Source organism: Pinus tabuliformis, chromosome 9 (genome assembly GCF_031772625.1).
Source record: "Pinus tabuliformis cultivar Carrire ecotype Pingquan chromosome 9, CPIR1, whole genome shotgun sequence".
Taxonomy (NCBI): Eukaryota; Viridiplantae; Streptophyta; class Pinopsida; order Pinales; family Pinaceae; genus Pinus; species Pinus tabuliformis.
Window position 1 is genome coordinate 9,753,747 of NC_142307.1, and position 16,598 is coordinate 9,770,344.

The 16,598-nt window shown below is 40.0% G+C and overlaps 1 pseudogene; it reads left to right on the forward strand.

Annotated features, from left to right (window-relative positions):
- The first annotated feature begins 6,364 nt into the window (after window positions 1-6,364).
- Window positions 6,365-16,598, forward strand: part of LOC149146861 (CBL-interacting protein kinase 31-like) — a 39,712-nt pseudogene continuing 29,478 nt past the window's right edge.

A 16,598-nucleotide genomic window follows, 5' to 3' on the forward strand; every position in this document is an offset into this window, starting at 1 on the left:
GTATCCTTCAATATCCCTAGCTTTCCCATAAGTGGGTTTCTTAATCCAAAACTCCACGTCATCCAAAGAAAAGATATCCTCCTCCATAGAAGTGTTTAAGATGTTTCCCATTGTGTCTAGGGAGCCACAAAGATTCTTAAGATATATATCTCAATTCTTTAAGGGGATCAAATTATTTTATTTTGTTTTATGAACAAGTATATCCCTCCAAAATTGTCTAGGCTCAAGTTTAGAAAGGTCAAGAAGACACTCTTGCCTCTTATTTATATAGGTTATTTTTTCCTTTTGATAAGAGCTTTATATATATACTTATTTTTTTCCAGCTTTACAATTTCGTTAGGAGCATCTCTAATCAGATTCCTTGAAATTTTACAGTCATTATCATACCAAAGGTTGGAAGTTCTATTATTCTTTTTATATGATAGCTCGGTAAATAATTTGATAAAGATAGGGGAAATAATTGTAGAAAGTTGTTGACCACTTTCAAAGCTAGAAAGGTTGACCACATTTTTTTTAACCATGTTGGATCGGTAACTCATTGGAGTGATGTGGGTTGGGTCCAGGATCAAACCTTTCGGTTGCCACTATACCACCAAGAGTATATCCAATCTGCCTATAAGACGAAAATACCATGAATATATGACTTAGCAAGAACTAAGACGTCCCATATTGGCTACGAATGGATTAACTCCTTCGGGTCACCTGTTCCTCTAACCTCATCATAACAGGGTTAACATGTCATTTCAAGGAATCAAATTCGGGTGGAGAGAGAGTTAAAGCGCATCTTAACAACTTTATGCACCCTAAATTAACCACTTTTTTTTTTAAGAGTAAGGATTAAGAATTAAAGGCAACCATTTCATTAGGTTGAAATAAGAAGGGAAGGGAAAAGGCAAAAAAAAGGACACTAGGGTTACCCAACACTGAAGGAGAGGTGGATGTAAGAGCATCGGGTGAGGAAAGGGGAGGGTTAGAAGAATCAGACGAAAAATGAAGAACTTAAAAGAGAAAGGTGGAGGGTTGGGAAACAAAAAGACTAGAGTTAGGAATGGAGAGAAGTTGGTCACAGAAGTAAAGAAAAAGGACTGGAAAGAAAAATAATTATACTATTGGATAATAATTTTGTTCTTTTTACATTATAATAACACATACTAATATAAAAAATAAAATATTTATTAAAACATCATATATAAAAATTATGATTATACATCAATATAGAATTTATAGAGAACCTATAAACCAAATATTGTTAGCAGTTTGTTTGATTGCAAAAAAAAATTGTTAATATAATCTATAAACTATAACATTAAATTATATAAACAATTTTTTTTATTACAAAGAGTACTTCTACCAAAAACCAAAAATATCAAGAATAAATGAATTTTCACTAGAGGATTTTGTATATTGGTGTACAGACCAAACCATAAGATTAGCTCCAAATGTGACAAAAATGAAAATAAAACATCTCTTCTAAGTATTTCAAAATAGTTTAATAAGATTACATTGGAGACATGAGTAATAAATGATTGTAGTGAGACTGAACTCAACTCAACTGACTATGACACTTGGATGGGCGGCTATGACACCTAGCATGTGGTTGGAATTAGATTCTCCAACACTCCCCTTTAATTACAAGCACATAAAAAATTAATTAAGATGTTTGTCAGCCTAATTCTGAGCTAGGCTTACAATTTAAAAAATTTACAATTTTTTTTTTTTCTTTTTTCCACATCTTGTAGACTCTAAATTGTTTTAACTTTTTCTTTTTGTTGTATCCTTTAAACCTTAGTTTTTTCAGTTGTCGGTGTAAGTCTTGCATTGTTCCAGGTTATCTAAGCATGTCATGGACTTCTCCAAAAATCGGTTTGTATGTGGACTGTTGCGACATGTCATCTTCTGTTGTGTGATTTTCATCATTAATATTCTGATGCAACATAAGTTTATAATAAAAAAAATCAGGATTCCACTTCATGAAAATATCATTAATGTTCTCATCATCTATACTTTCTTCCATATTCATTTCTACAACTTATATGTGGACTTTATCAAAACATGATATTGCAAGCCATGCTTCAAAGAAATTTAACTCTTCTTCATAATTGTCATGTTTAACTGCACATTGGAAATTAATGGTAAGTGTAAAAGCATCTGCAAAACCACATTGGTTATGTTCCCTTTGCTCTGCAATGAAAGTTTTATCTTATTGTATTTCCATCTCAGCCTCTTCATCTTCTTTACTAACCTGTGCTATTGCAAACAGGGTGTCTTCCACTCGGTTTTCAGACTCAAGTGGGATTTTCTCACCAAATAACATCATATTAGTGTGATGTTTTTGTTGTATCATCCATAACCATTCATCATTAAGCAAAAGGTCTTCATCAAACTTAACATCAACAAATTGAATTGTTGGATTCATCAAATATTCATCCACTTGCAGCTGCGCATAATGGGATTCATGACCATCTATGTGCTCTTTCTCTGCTTCTTTTGCAAATTCTTCACACTCATTATCCACCTGTGGGATTCATCAAACTCTTCATCTTCAACTGAATAACCCCTTGTGACACCAAAATTCCTCTCAAGGGTGTCTTTGCATCTTCAATGAGGGTTCTATTAAAATGAGTGGGGTCGTTTATCATATTCGCTGGGGTGGTCTTGAAATTATATGAGAGCGAAATTTGTTTTTGGTTCCTCATTTTTTTTTTAAAAGGAGAAGTAATTTTGAATGGTGATGTTTATTATTAATTCATTTGAGGGGAGTATTTGAGTAGTAAAGTTGAATATATTTGTATTTTTAAGCCACCATTATTACATGCCACCACTGTGAACCATTGTTGTGAGAGCCGGAGTTGAGTTGTGAGAGACATAGTTGACAATAGAGAAGTTGCTATGTTTGCAGTTTGATTTGCTTGTTGAGCCATAGTGATCCACAACTCAACAAATGGGAAATGCCAAGAGGCTAAGACAATCAAAGCAACAACACGAATTGTTTCATATCTTTTTGAAAGGCTTTGACTATCTTAACCTCTTGGCTTTTCCCATTTATTGAATGGTGGCTCACTATGGCTCAACAAGCCAATCAAACTACGAACATAACGACTTCTCTGCTATCAACTTTGGCTGTCACAACAATGATTCACACAAACAACTTGCCATAATAGTAACTTAAAAATCCAAATATATTCAATTTTACCACTCAAATACGCCCCTCAAATGAATTCAAAAAAAATTAATAATAAATATCACCATTCAAAATTATTTCTCCTTTAACAAAAATTGAACCGCCAAAAACAACCCTCATATCATTTTAAAAACACCCCAACGAATATGATAATTCTATTAAAAAGAGTGTGGTCGTTTACCATATTCATCATAGTGTTCTTGAAACTTTATCATATTTGTTGGGGGTGTTCTTGAAAGTATATGAGGGTGAAATTTGTTTTTAGCTCAATTTTTTTTATAAAAATATCTTAGGTCCTTCTAAAAAAACTTGTTAGCACTGCCTTACGATTCTTCGTGCCAATTGACATTCAAAGGAATTTGTGTCCAATTGAATTCCTTCTGCCAAGTAAATTTGTGCTCACTCTCCCCTGGATGCTCTTCATATTTGTCTTTTAAACTTTGATAGTTATGTGTGAGTACCTTTGGTCTGGAATTTTCAGACTTCGTGGCCTAACGTAGGCATATTGTTGGGGCTTTTCAAAAATTGTGTTGCGTTAATTCGTGCATTTTTCGACACAGTGATGGGCATATTGTTGCGGCTTTTCAAAAATTGTGTTTCATTAATTCGTGCATTCTTCGACACAGTCATGGTGCGCTGGGTCGCTGAATTTCTCACGTTGATCTTTGCTGATCAGTGAACCTAAAAAGATAGTAAGTGCGTTGGTCACTAAATTTAAAAGAAAAATATTGCTATTTATTCTAGATGTCAAGCTTTTTATCATCTCTATGTTTAGGATTTTTGAGGATAGGTTGTTTTCTGAGTCTTATAAGACATGGTGCTCTCATACCATGACAAATTTAAAAGAAATTATATTGTTTTTTTTAATATTCCAATTTTTTTTTTTCCAAAGAAAAAACATTAACTTTTTATTAAAATAAAAAGTTACATAGCATATGCATTAAGCATTCAGTTTGGCTATATGAAAGTAGATCATATAGCCTACAGGATACAGTCCTGCCTAAAAGCAAAAAAGAAAGTGCCGCTCCTGTTATGAGTGCAGAAAACAAAAAATCCAGCTGGCCTAACCCTTCCTGCCCTTCTTCTTATCCACTTTTCGCCAACCATCCATGTTGTGAGTGGAGTCAATAATGGCAAGCTGGTTTTCCACTCTGTTCAATCCTTCAGGGCTGTGAATTCGTTTATTACCACTTATTTCCAGCTGGAGTTTTTGTTCATTTTCCTCATTATTCTCTTTTTCCTTATTTTCCTGAGTTTTATCCTTTGTTGTATTATGTTCTTCTTTCTTTGCTGTAGCTGCCTTCTTTAATGCATCATCTATATTCTGCCATCCTTTCGGCTTCCTTTGTTGTTGCTTGCTCTTGTTGGGGCTTGGGCACGCATTGAATAGATGACCTGTTTGTTGACATCCTCGGCATCTGAAAGTTGTGTTCTCATAGTCCAAGGGTTGTTTCCACTGTGTATTATTGAAATTTAGAATTATGTTTTCAGGTAGTCCTCGACTGAGATCTACCTCGACACATATTCTGGCAAAAGTAAATATCCCTTTTAGATGTTTCTCTGCATCTATCTTTAAAATTCTCCCCAAGGTATTTCCAATAGCTGTTAGAGCCTTTGGATGCCGAAAATGTAAAGGGAGGTTATGAAGCCTAAGCCATACTGGCATCGTTGAGCCTAACCCATACTGGCATCGTTGATACCACCATGGTATTGGCATCAAAGTCAGGAAACCAAGGGGTAATAAAAAGTCGAGCACTGCCCCAGAACCATGGCCCTTAGTTGAGAACTGTTTCCTTTTCTTTTTCTCTGTGAAAGCATACTATAAAAAGCCCCTTAGGATATAGGTAGATTTGGCACAAATGGATTCATTGATACAATACATGAGTTTTAGGCCAAAAGCCATTAAATGTACAAATAACTGCTTTTTTTTGTAGATCTGAATATATATTATTTACCTCTGGTATATCGATAGAGATAGATGGGCTCTCCGGAATTTGATCTACAATGTACTACCTCGGGGGTTCAGTGCCCGCTATGGGGTTCTTCCCTTTGCCCTTCACTGCTTCTTTGAAAGACCCTTTGCTTTGCAAGCTAGTTCTAGTGCTTTCGGCACCTCCTCGTAATCTCATATTGAGAATGATTGTAGAGCCTGACTTGATGTTGTAATCTTGCATGGTTCTGCAGTCCTGCAGCGATCTGCCCTCATTTAATAGGTGTTGTTTCTGAGCCAAGTAGCCAGTCTAAACGGCGATGTTGTTCTTCAAATCTGAAACCTGTCGCTATCATAAGTCCAAATCAAGGTTGTGTTTCCTTTTGGCATCTTAATAAAAATTTGAAAATCGAATCTGGTAATTTGGGGTGGCTAGATTCTTATCCGATCGGAGCTGTCCAGATCCGTATCCGATCTGTTTAAAATCTTGCTCTCATGAACAGATCTTTGGACCTGCCTTGCCTTGAGGAGATCCTCTCCTTCTAAATAGGAATCCGCGGTAAAAGAATTTGATTTTTTCAATATTCCAAAATCCTTAAATAAAACATCAATAATAAATAACTGCAATCAGACTGAACTTAACTCAACTAACTCTTAAATGACTTGTTATTGCACATCACAATCAGTTGAAATTAGACTCTACAACAATATTTTTATATTTACATAAGTTAACGTTGGAAGGTTACGCATCAAATTTAGCCCTACAAATAATATATACATTATTTTTATATTTACATAAATTAACAAAAACACGTTGGAAGGTTACGCATCAAATTTAGCCCTACAAATCTCATTGAGATTATAATGAACTTTTATATATGTGTTCAGCGATGTAATAATAATGTACTCAATCTCTCAAAACGCAGTGTCAGATCTGCCCGATTGCCGCGTTCCGAGAATGGGACAACAGTAAAGAGAAACACGGTGTATGTAATGTTGGTAAAATTCTCTATTCCTGTAAACACGATTCCAAAATCTTTCTGAAACAGACGATTCCAAAAGGCACCATATACAGAAACGATCAAATTACGCCGCCATCCCTCGACGCTTTCCCGCAATTTGAATGCCATGTTCTCAAAAGGGGAGCCAGTTTTCAATTCGTTTATTTTATTGGATTAACAGTATAATATATATTGCAATCCTCAAGCCGATTTCATGTGGAATCTGCTTAATGTTGTAAGGGTGCCGTATGAATGAAATACAGTGTGCCTTCTCCGCCAAGCTGTGAGAATGCTCAATGTTTGCAGCTCGTAAAATAATGCAAAAAAACGAAGTATAAAAACATATGATAAGCAGGCTCTAATTAAACAAACGTACGTCGTGTATTGAAGGCATGTGCCGCAATTAATTTGACACCTGAAACGTTCAAGTCCATTTCTTGTTCAAGAGAGAATAAATCACATGATTCCGTGTTAATTTTTTATTTCTAATTAACTCAACCTGTGCGTGCTCACTGATTCCTTTTCCACCTATATTCGCAATTGTATAACGTTACCACGTTATAAAGACAAAGATAAGATTCCCAACAGGTCTTACCTCAAACAATATAAAATAAAATATCCCAAAGTTGTATCCCAAAGTATTGAGAAGGCAAAAGTTCAAATCCAACTTGTCCACACTAATAAAAAGAAACACATGGGTACCACACCTTCACAACTCTTTTGGCTGTTAGGCTTTACCTATCACCAAGGACTTTAAGGTCGTGGTCAATATCTCTAGGGACTAGCCCTTATTTTTAATTTATCAAGGTATTACGCCTATTCAATGATGTATGTAAAGATTAACATACGTTACAAGTTGAAGCCTCTCAAATTCGGGTTGTTGCTTCTGCTTATAAACACAAATTCAATTAGAGCGGCATTGAGATTGGGTGTTTTAATCTCAAAGATTACCACAAAGAGTTATAATCCACCGCCGCCTTAATTAGTGTCAGAAATAATAATCCCAACCACCGTTTTAAATAAATTGACAAACACCATGCTTTCCCATGCAACTCTTGCAAGGTTGTGATTTTGTTTGCAGGGGAAAGGATTGAAGTGAGAGAAGAAGTACAACGCTGACTATTCCGCAACACAACAAAGAAGTTAAGGTACTTAATGAAGTTGGTAAATAAATATGGGCAAGCATTCACTCTGCAATTGTTGCCCACACTCCACAACACTTGCAAGTTCAAAAAACTAATTACTATGTAAAATCACCCATCCTCCTTAACTAATCCTCAAGCTTGACTATTCCTCAAATACCTCTATTTAATGACAAAAAGTACGATTATTGGGTTATTACAATGAAGGCCCTATTTTTGTCTCAAGACATTTGGGATTTGGTGGTGGTTTTCAAGAACCACTAGATGCAGCGACATACAATGCCTTGTCTCAAGTAGAAAGAGATTTGTTGAAGGACAACAAGAAGAAGGATGCAAAAGCCCTCTTCTACATTTTTCAAGAAGTTCATGAAAGTGTTTTCCCAAGGGTTGCAGCAACAACAAAGTCCAAGCAAGAATGGGACACCCTCCAGACAGCCTACCAAGGCATGTCAAAAGTCAAGAAAACAAAATTAGAAATACTGAGAAGAGATTTTGAAACACTTTGTATGAAAGAGTCTGAGAATGTAGACTTGTTTTTTACACATGTAGTTGGGTTGGTTACTAAAATCAGGTCTCATGGTGAGACAATTGAAGAAAGGAGAATAGTTGAGAAAGTTTTGAGAAACCTGCTAGCAAGGTTTGATGTCATCATTGTGGCCATAGAAGAAACAAAGGATCTCTCACAGTTTTCAATGGATGAAATTCATACATCACTGATTTCTCATGAACATAGACTGAATAGAGCAACAAGCTCCTCATTGGAACATGGCTTCAAGACACAAGTTTCCTTTGGTCAAGGTCAAGGCAGAGCAAGATCATATATAGAGGAAGAGGAAGAAGCCCACACAAAGCTGGAAAAAGCAGCCCTTCAAGCTCAAGTGGAAGGGGCAAGAATCAAGCACAAGGTCAGAGGTATGATAAATCTCAAGTTCAATGTCATTACTATAAGAAGTATGGTCATTATGAAAATGAATGTAGAAAGAAGCAATATGATATTAGTAACAAACCAAGCATAAATTTCACAAAACAAAATCAGAAGCATGATAACATGTTTTTAGATTGATGTAGTACAAGAAAAACAAAGTGATATATGGTATCTAGATTCAGGGTGTAGCAACCACATGTCAGGAAACATAGAAATGTTTTCCAATATAGATGAAAGTGTGAAATCTGAAGTGACATTAGGGACTGATAGCAAAGTCTCTATCATGGGAAAAGGGAGAGTTAATATCTTAACAAAGAAGGGGGAGAAGAAGTACATCTCAGATGTTTTCTTTATCCCCGATTTGAAGCATAACCTCATAAGCATTAGATAGCTCATGCAAAAGGGCTACAATGTCTTCTTAAAAAATGATGTGTGCAAAATTTTGGATAGGCCTCCAACCAGATAGCTAATTGCAAAGGTTCAAATGAAAAACAATAGAATGTTTCTCCTAAATATAAGATTAGGTTTAAAGGAAGAATGTGCACAAGCACAACTATCAATGTTGTCTTGAGGGGACCTTACCCACGTTCAACGTTAGTTAACCAAACAAATCCCTACACTATTGGCCCTTTCAGCATCAGTCTGAGGAGCACGGACTAAAGTCTCACCCGAAGTAGTATGGGGGGACACTAGAGCCAAGTTTCCACACCCTTGAGATGGTTGTGATGTTGGTTTATTCCAACTATACCCGCTTTCGCGCATGTTACTTATTCCTCTGCTCTATGCTTCAGTACCTTTGCGAACTATTATAATCAGCTTACGTGCAGCCCTAACTAGGGGTTGAAGTTCTTTCGTGCTGCTAGGGCAATAAACTGTGATATCTCTTAAACTGGGCTAAGTATCTTACTTAACTTATTAACAAATCTTAGTTAGCTTTGCGTAAACAAATGTTCTTACTTGCATTCACTTAACCAACACATTTACATATATTTGCGCATCATATAAGCATTAGAAGTGAAATTCATACCCAATGTAACAGATGCATAAACGAGAAATAAAGACACAGAAATTATAAAATACTTCTCTTTATTAATAATTCTAGATGATTATAGACTTGACTCACCCTGCGCACTTAGCTGCAGGGGTCCGCACACTCAGCTGTCGACTTCTAGGCCTCTGCACACTCAGCGACAAAGCCTCTAACTACGCTATGACCCAAAACTTAAACTTCTGCTTCAGAGCTATCTCTCATACATCATTTCTTGATTAGTCCATGATTCCATGCCTCTAACTACTTAGAGCTTAGCTCTATTTATACAATCCATGGTCGCAGACCATGGGTACATTTCTTACAACCGACATTACATTATCAAAATAAGGGCAGACAACCCTATGACTCTTTAACATCTACACGCTCTGCACCCACAAAATGTGGAGTCTTTACATTTAGATTACAAAATTAGATCAAAATATGGGTTCTTAGCCCCACAATGGCCCTTGGGGGATCCCGTGCCCAACAGGCCCCCAACACAAACATCGTGACTCGCCCTTGAATCACTCTGCAGGTGTGATATCTTAGCACAAAGACCTCCCAGCTCTGTTTGAATCACTGCAACTTCAGTAGCGCACTGAGCAGCCGCCTACTGGACTTTTCCCACACGGTGTACGGTGACCGTTGTTGCTGAATTTCTGCCCTGAAGCCTCTATTGAGTTGCTTGCAGTTGTGTGAGCTTTGCTTCAATGGAGGCTATAATTGTATAACCCTCGTCAATCCATGGTTGTAGGCACACTTTTAAGACTGCTTCTTTGTGCCAAGTGGCATCCACCTGTTCCTTGAGCGTCTTCCCCTGCAGCATCCATGCAAGCCTTTGTGTAAGGGCAACTGTCTGCGCGGTCCCTTTTACCTCGTCATACCTCTGTTGTAGCTCACACGCCTCTGTTTCTAGGTGCTCTACATTCGGGTCCTCTTGGAGGGTGGTTAGGACCTCGAATGGTTGCTTGAAAAGCTACATGCAATCTGCCACTACACTGTCAATCAACATTATTGTTGTTGTGACCATGGTGCTATATTGTTCTCTGACCTCTGGCAGAGTTGAAGGCTGAGCGCTCAACTACAACCCCTATAGCTAATTTACAGATGTGCGCCTCCACTGGTTCTTCTGCCTGAATGTCCAACTCTGGGACCATCCGGCAGGCTTCCTCCACAACCTGCATTATCTATTTGTTATGCTCCATTGCCTCATTACACTGTAGGCCCAACTATTCAATGTTAATGCACTGCTCGCGCATTACCTGTAGAGCGCAACTCTCCCTGGACCAGATTTCTGAGGTGACTCCATATTGTAAGAAGTAGAGCGTCTCGTGAGGGAGTGCAACTATGTTCAACCCTATCCCTTTCAAACTGCTCACCATGGGTCTGTTGGCCTCCTGCTCTATAGTAAGTGCCCCATCTCGTAGCACTATCATGTTGGTCACCCTTGTGCGCAACATCTCTTCGGCAGCTGAAGTGTCGATTGTGAGGCTGGTGGACATTGCATCAGCCTGTGGAGTGTGAACCTGTAACTCATGTATTTCTATCCGGAGAGCCCCCAATACCGGTTGTTGTTGTTCTTCAAATTGTTGGACGGCCTCCGTGGTGACACTCCTCACCATTTCATCGATATCATGCAGATCCCCCTCAGTGAGGGTGATTGGTTCGAAAGAAGTCTTTGATGCCTTTGTTTTCTTTCGTGGCACTATCTGCTCTCGTGGTCATGGACGCTTGAGCTAGGTGGACATCATCTGTGAGTCCACACCACCTTGTTTTGTGTCTGTCTCTGGTTCGGGCGAAGGTGACTTCTGTCCTTCACACTCTTCCTCTCTTGTTTTCTGTTGTTCCGCCAACTTCGCAGCGTTGTGCGCTGCCTGGGCCTTAGCTGCTGCTTCCTCTTTTCTGCGTTTTTCCGCCAACTACGCCATTCAAAGCTTTATCTCTTCCTTCTTGCACTACATGACAGATTTGTCCGTGTCCACCGCGGAGCTAGCTGGAGCGTGCCACTCCAGTGGCCAAGACTCAAGGACTGCCAATATCACATTGTCGGTCGCCAGGTATGGTAAATCATGCCACGTCTTCGTAGGGTCCTTCCGCGCCCTAATGAAGACATGGTGGAAATCTGCTTTGAATTCTCAAAGCTCTACAAACTATTGTATAATGTGGGCGACAACCGCGGCTTGCGATTGATCCCCATATGGATATTCATCTCCATTAATACCCAAAAAATCTTGCTTTCTTTTATTCGCTGCACGTCCTTGGTCGCCCATAGCGAAGAATAATTCGATGCCTCTAGAAGGTCCGGCGCAACTGAAGGGAATTAGCTATCTTCGAGCAGATCCCATGCCACCAGTACTATTGAAAACATGAGCCATATGTAATGAAACATTTTTCCCTGATCCTGTGCCTTGCGACAGTTTGCAAGGAACTCGCCACATAGATAGTTCGCCCAGTTGAACTGGACTCCTTCTTCGCATTGAACTGCTAGTGCAACCACTGGCATGGGCACCTCATTCACACGTCACTTCCGCATCACCTTCCCTACTAATATTTGTGTTGCAACCTTGACTGCATGGTTGTTAATGCTGGAGAAGACATACCCTCGCTTCTTCTTCTCCAGCTTGAACTTCTTCTTCATCGCTTCCAGAGGGCCAACTCACCACCTTTTCCCTTTGAAATGCTTGTTGGATCCTCTCCTGAGTAAGATAGCCATGTAATCCAGTGAATCAGATGGTCTATGATGGGGATGGGATCCTCCAGCCACAAACACCCATCGTGCTCCAAGCAGAGTAGCTGCCTAATGACGAAGACAGTTACTGGGGCGCGGTGGTAATGCGACACCCAGAGCAAGTTTAGCAACCTGGCCTTCTCTACACCTCTGAGCCATGTCCACGACTCCAATTGAATTGTTCCAGCGTTCGTGTCCATCCTCTGGCGCATTAGCTTCTCAGTCGCTAAATGCGGGAACTTCTCGTGATCTGCGAGGTCCCAATCCTCAAAATTTCAACACAGGAACCCGCCCCAAGTGCGGTCCCTCAAAAACAATATCGTTTGGGAGCAGTGGAATTTACAGAGAGCTCTTTCTCTCATCTATGTCCTTTGGCACCTTGGTTTTACCCTTGCACGGAGGAACATATTCAGATAACTGGGTAATAAGGTTTGCACCCTAGGTTTCAACTTCCATCTCTACATTCTCCTCATCCACTAGGATTTCTTCAGATTCCTCCTCGTTAGCCTCCAGATTAATGGCCTTCCCCTTTTCCTGCAAGGTGAGCTTGGTCCTTTATGAATTTCTGGGCGAGACACGCACCGGGATCATGGCCTGCTTATCCTTCTTGGGTCTCGGTGTTCTACGTGATTTAGGGATCTCAACTGTCGCTCCGGCGCTCTCTGGGGCTTCTACTTCTGCAATTTCTACACAGCTTTTGTGGGTGTTGACATCAGTCTAGTTAGAAGGTCATGCGTCTCCTCTGGAAATGTTTCAAACACTGAACTTTCTCTCAAAGCCTCAAAGTTCGAAAGGTCCATATACACTTGATAGCACAACAACTCAGTTCTCAAAATGCTAAGTGTTTTTCACTGGACATCCACTTGTAATTTATAGAGCCTTTTGAATTTGAATTCGATCGTTCCCCCCACATTTGTCCCATTAATGCCAGATTGTCTGCAGATTTTCAAGAATCTAACCCATAAAGTTTGCCTTAAATGCTTGCCGCCCACTCCATTTGGCCTCAAAAAAACCATCAAATCATGAAAAATGACTTTAACGGTCACTTTCCGCCAGACCTGCGAGCTAGCGTAGCGGTCTTCGCATTGTCGCAAACCCTGTGACACTTTGCTACTGCATGCAGTCCTGACATCATGCAGCTCCCCGGCAGTATAGTTTATAGTCCCACGCCTGCTTTTAGCTACCTGGAGCACTAATACTGTGCCACTTTCATATAGTCACATCGCCAGTTCATCGGTGTATGGCTTCAAGTGACTGCCATTCACCTTTCCTGGGAAAGGTTCTCCATTTAACTTGACCAGCTATATTGCGCCTCCGTAAGTAATCTCCTTAATAATATACAACCCTAACCAGTGCATTCTGAACTTCCTGGAGAATTTATCAAAATTACTATCATACAACAAAACCAAATCGTTTACCTTGAATGTGCACAGCTTGATGTGTCTGTTGTGCCATGCCTTTTCATGCTGCTTTTGGACCTGATGGTGAAATCCAACGAAAAATCATTCTTCTTCAAGCTCATCCAACTGCGCGAGCCTTTCTTCCAGGGATCCGTGATCCGTCATACCTGTGAACACTGCTATGCATAGACTAGGCATGATGTACTCCATAGGCATTAGAGCTTCCAGTCCATAGACAAGCCTAAAAGGTGTTTTTCCTGTCAGCTTCTTGCATGTTGTCCGATAAGCCCATAACACTATAGGTATGCATAGGTCCCAATTACTTCACTGCGCATTACATACCTTGGTCAATGCGTTTTCAAGAACTTTGTTGAATGCCTCCACTATCTCGTTACCCTGTGGGTGATAAGGTGTGCTCTTCTAGTGATACACCTGAAATTCCTCGATTACTGCGCTGATCGTCTCATTCAGGAAGTGCATACCATGATCACTCATCAAGATCTTCAGACAATCGAATCCCGTCAATACATGATCAAATAGAAACTTCTGTTGGAAATAATACTGAGAGGGGGGGTGAATCAGTATTATCTAATTCTTTTAATAAATCTTCCTTAATTGTTCTTTGAATTATTTTTGCATGTCAGTACCATAAAATAATGAGCATGAACAAAGAAAAACAGATAGTCACACCAAAGAACACAAGATGTAAGGTGGAAACCCAATGTGGGTGAAAACCACCTGCTGCAATATGTCTCTATCTTCTTTCAAATTAGAAACTTCTTTTACAATGGTTTTGTACTGGTGCAGTCCTTTACCAGTACGCAGGCTGCAACCTGCAGAGAGCTACAACTCTCTCTTGTTTTCCAGTCTCTCCTGGAAGGGAGCTACAACCCCCTACTTCTTTTCTTACAAGGACCACTTTTCATAAATTTTCAAACTGGATCCATAAGCATCAAATGATCATCAAGTATAAGAGAATCACCCAGTCAACTGTAGTAACCAGATCAACAATAATAGGACCAAACCCAGAGCACAGTAATGATAAACAAAGATTTTAAGAGAAGTAAGCACCCTGCTCAACTGCTCGCCTGCTTACGTAAGCACCCTGCTCAACTGCTTGCCTGCTTACAGTACGCACCCTGCTCAACTGCTTGCCTGCTTACAGTACGCACCCTGCTCAACTGCTCGCCTGCTTACGTACGCACCTTGCTCAACTGCTCGCCTGCGTACCTCGCTCTGAGTCGATTGAACTGCCTGTGGACCTCCGCACCTACAACCCTTATGTGCCTGCGTATGTACACACCTGCAACCCTTCTGGGCCTGCGTATGTACGCACCTGAAACCCTTTTGTGCTTGCGTATGTACCCACCTGCAACCCTTCTGTGCCTGCGTATGTACGCACCTGCAACCCTTCTGTGCCTGCGTATGTACGCACCCGAAACGCTTCGTTCCTGCGTATGTACGCACTTTTCTTTCACTGTATCTGCGTACCTTCGGGCATAGATGATTTCAAGACTTCAGAAATAACCCAGACAGTCAGATCTACAGATCTGAACATGCGCCGAAGAGATCTCAATCCATCAGTAGATTCACCTTATTTAGATCTAGACATACTCCCAAGAGATCATAATATTTCAGATCTTGCCCTCATAAGATATTCAACCCAAAAACATACTCAAGCCAAATGATCTCCTTTGCTTTATATAGGAAAGCTCTTCCTTAAATCATGGGTCAATACCACGAGCCGACACCATAATAACACAATACCGTCGGCTAAATACCAAGAGTAAAACATAAGAAAACCCCACATGTGAATTTCTTTGCCTTGAAATGTGTGCACTGGGGGTACGCACCTCCTGAATGGGATAACTGCGGGTATGTACGCACTTTATGTAACACTGACCTGCGTGTACGCACCTTATGTAAGGTGTACCTGCGTACCCCTTATTTTCTTCAATATTTGATAGCTGATCATCAATCTCTGCTGCTGACTTGAAGTACTGTGATCTATCACCTGAATGGGTTGCCATCAAGAACAACACTTTAGCCATAATGCCAACAATCTCCCCCTTTGGACTTGATGGCAACCTCAAAACTTCAGCTTCATTCTCCCCCTTTGACATCAAGGGCAAAGGGTTATGCTCCCCCTAAGAACATGCTCCCCCTGAATATGAACCAGATCTGCAATGAAGAACCATAATCCACCATGAAAGAGATAGAGACATATTGCAGCTACTTCCAAGATCTCCTTCTGCACATCCTCCATAATGCCAACAATGCATTATATGCTCCCCCTGAACCTGTACCATCAATCAGAAGAGGTTCAGCAATAAGATGATGCATCAACAACCCCCAGCTTTTGCCTGAGATATTCAAAAGTGTCCATGGGCAATGGTTTGGTGAGAATATCAGCAACTTGTTCCTTAGAAGGAACATACTCCAACTTGAGCTTCTGTTCAAGCACTTGTTCCCAGAGAAAATGATACTTGATTGTTATGTGCTTGGTTTTTGAATGCATAACAGGATTCTTTGAGATGTTGATTGCACTTGTGTTATCACATAAGATGGGGATTGGTGGTGTACAAGTGATTTGAAAATCCTGCAAAGTCTGCATCATCCAGAGGAGTTGGGTGCAACAAGATGCAGCAGCAACATATTCCGCTTCAGCTGTAGACAAGGCAATCGAACTCTGTTTTTTGCTGAACCAAGATACCAGTCTGGAACCCATAAAGAACGCACCACCACTTGTGCTTTTCCTGTCATCCACGCTTCCGGCCCAATCTGCATCTGTATAAGCATGAAGTGTAAGATCTGTATCTCTAGGATACCATAAGCCATAATTTTGAGTCCCTTGAAGATATTTGAAAATTCTCTTCACTGCCTGAAGATGAGTCTCCTTCGGATTTGCCTGAAATCTTCCAACTATTCCAACTGCATGCATGATGTCCGGTCGGGTACCTGTCAAATAAAGTAAACTTCCAATCATAGATCTGTAGGTTGGTTGATGTACTGCTGCAGATTCATCATTTGCACTGAGGCTACATCCTGTGACCATGGGTGTACATACTGGTTTTGCATCTTCCATGCCATATTTCTTCAAAATCTGTTTGAGATACTTGGTTTGAGATAAAAAGATTCCTCCTTCTTTTTGTTGGATTTGCAAACCAAGGAAATATGTCAGTGCTCCTCGCAAGGACATTTCAAATTCTTTCTGCATGACCAAGGCAAAGCTTTGACTCATAGCTTCTTCATTGCTGCCAA